The sequence below is a fragment of the Molossus molossus genome, unplaced genomic scaffold, assembly GCF_014108415.1.
Source record: "Molossus molossus isolate mMolMol1 unplaced genomic scaffold, mMolMol1.p scaffold_m16_p_1, whole genome shotgun sequence".
NCBI classification, from domain to species: Eukaryota; Metazoa; Chordata; class Mammalia; order Chiroptera; family Molossidae; genus Molossus; species Molossus molossus.
Genome location: NW_023425344.1, coordinates 46,764,360 through 46,767,342, shown reverse-complemented (window position 1 = coordinate 46,767,342; position 2,983 = coordinate 46,764,360). Strand labels below are relative to the sequence as shown.

Below are 2,983 nucleotides of genomic sequence, written 5' to 3'. Positions count from 1 at the left end.
GGAGTTTGATAGTCTGTGAATTTCAGAACATCCCCCTTTCTAAAAATTAATTTCCTAAGCCAAGAAAGTTCCACTTTTACATAGTCCCATATATTTTCCCTGCTCCTGTAACTAAGTAGTAAATTACTGGGACAGTCTTCTCTCTTCAAATATTGGCCACTATGCATGCCATCCATTTATAAACAGTAGAGTTTGTGGGATAGGATAACTCTATTTCTTCTCTTTGTCTAAGATTGCCTCAGCATACCCCTTCTTAAATCTGTAATTTTATGGTGCTATGAATTTGCTTCCACAACTGCTTTATTAAGACCATTGCTAGCCATGAAGTGACACACTCCTCTTTTGCAGGGTTATGGGGTTTTGAAAAATAGTTTAATTGGTGCATTCATGGGGTATGTACTATTTCTTTCTAATTTTGATGACAGCTTGCTCTCTACTAGCCTTGAGTGAGTGGCCTGGCTATGGCATTAACTAGCTTCTCTCCTCTAAAGAGACTGCCAAGACGTCTATTCTAAGCTCAAAAGAGTTGTTTTGGCAAGAAAAGTGTCAAGTGGCCAAGTCATCTGCATGCCCAACACCCAGCAAAGCCTCAGAGATGTTTGATTTATTTCTTGAGGACTTTAAAGGAGCAGGTTGGCAGCAGAAGTGTTTCTCAACCACAAAGTACTCCAAAAAGAAGTGTATTTAAAAGAGTTTCATTTATTGAAAGAAAAACAGAAATCCCTGGAGATCCCTGTGCCTCACTTAAGCATGGTATACTGGGTGCCAAGGGCGAGAGCTGAGCTGGCAGCCAAAGCTGTCACAAGAAATAAAGTGGCCATGGGGTTCAATAGTTTAGATAAAAACGTTTCAACTCCAGAGGAACACTGCCATCAGGAAAATCTGTTTTGGCTCCAGTAGCTCTGGCTGACTATCTGTGTCAAGCAATGGCATTTGCCCAGCAGGCAGGAACTTGATGTGCTGACTCTACAATTCATACAGAAGAACAAAGGGCCAATAATAGCCAAGACATGTTTGACGAAGAGTCAGTTAAGGTACAGACTACAGAGAAAATGAACAAGGATAACTATGAAATACACTGTCATTTCACTACATTATGCAAAAGAGTCGAGCTGTCTGGGATGAGATGTATGTAGAGATCTCTAACTGGCCCGGGGGCAGAAAGACTGGCAGTCCACACCTGTCCTTCATCTACCCAGGCAATGAGGAATACCCGATTAATCTAATAGACTCTTCAGGACATGTGGATTTTACCTCTTGAAGTATAAACTGCTGGATGCCTTTGTCATGGGTTCATCACTGTGGTGGATGAGGTGGAAGGAGTCTGTCTGCTGATATGGGAAGTTCTGTGACAATTCTGGATCAAAAATATCTGTCTAGTTTTAATAATTAGTAAGAAAGATCGCTTGATAGTGGAAGTGAAATTTATTCCACAAAAGGCCTGTTCTCACCTCAAGCATATTTTAGCAGAGATTAATGCACTGGCAGGAACTCTGTTACATCTATAGTCTTAGAAGAAAGGGAAGAGAAAGAAACTAAATTGCAAGTCAATCCAAATTCTGAACAGGAGGGTGAGCATCTGAGTGGAGCACTGCTGGGCGGATATGGATGATTCTCAGTAACTTCTCTCCAGAGCAAAGAAAGGTGGTGTTTCCCAGTGCAGTGGATGGGTCGGGCTTTGGAACTGAGCTCTTGGACAAAATCTAATCAAAAGGTTGTCATCAAAAAGGAAGTTCTTATGAGAACTTGCGAGGAGATTATTAAATGAATATAAAGGCTGAGAAAATTAGGACTGATCAGGCAAAAGGAAAGAAACTTTAATTAGTAAAGTTGATCCTGGAAGATGTATAGTCTTTATATGATGCTGCCTGGACAAAAAATGCAGAAAAAATAGTTAAGATAATGAGTTCTTTAGGATACAATATTGGAGCCCAGGAGGCACATCGTTCAGACATCGTTCAGTCAGTATCACTGGCTGTCAGTGGCCACTATGTCCCAAGCTGTTCTTGCTCTAATATGTCAGAAACCTCACAGCTTCTTTGTTGTTGTAGCTGAGGGAGATGAAGAAACTAATGTGCACAAGAGGACACCTGTTTGATTGATTCTCTTCCACAAGAAACCTAGGCGCTGAATGTAGCTTTTATAAATATGCAGTAGTAAAGTCACTCCTCCATTTAAAATATTTGTTTCTGAAATATTTTCAGTTGATGCTAAGGCTTTGCCTCAGCATAAGTCATGATCTCTCACTCAAGAAGAAAATATCAAAGACGTGAGGATGTGGGACAAAGGTAAGTGGAGAAGCTGACAGCGGCGCAGGGGCAAGCACCTCTGGAGCCCACCCAAAATGGAAATGCCCTTGAAACAAATCCAGAGAGAAGAGTCAAGAAGTAATGAGCAACGGATGGTGATTGTGACCCCTCAACCCATGTCTTAGGAAAAAAATAATCAAGTGTCTTCTTGCATATGACTTGGAGAAGAAAGAATAGAAAAAAAGAAAGCTGTCTCAAGTTCAGTCCTATTGAGTGTTTAAATTAGGTACCATTAGGTTTCAGTCTCCAAGAGATGTTCTTCTGTCATGACATGCCATCCAGTGCTCTGGAAAATAAAAATATTCTGATTAGAATAAAACCGAGAACTGGAAAATCTGGAAGAGATATGTCCAGGAAATGCGTTCTGAATAAGAAGTTTGCAAGAATTTGCACTGGTGTCAGCAATACTGTGTAGCTTACCATCCTGCCCAGAATTGCTACTGCTCCTATTGAAACTCTATCTTCAAGGTTGCTGTTGAATCAAAATACCCAAGTGAAATGTGCTATGTCTTCAAAGAACTAAAGCTGTTAACCAAGCTGATCTACTAAAATTTAATTCAGGAAATTAGGGTGGAGGACACATTTTAGTCACAGCTGGGGAAATCCACCTTCAACAATGCCTGCTGTCTTAAAAGAAAAGTTTAAAAAGATTTAAATAAGTGTATCTGAACCCA

At 40.3% G+C, this 2,983-nt stretch overlaps 1 pseudogene; it reads left to right on the top strand.

Moving 5' to 3' along the window:
- The first annotated feature begins 1,096 nt into the window (after positions 1–1,096).
- On the top strand, positions 1,097–2,434 carry LOC118625125 (annotated as a pseudogene).
- Positions 2,435–2,983: the final 549 nt, after the last annotated feature.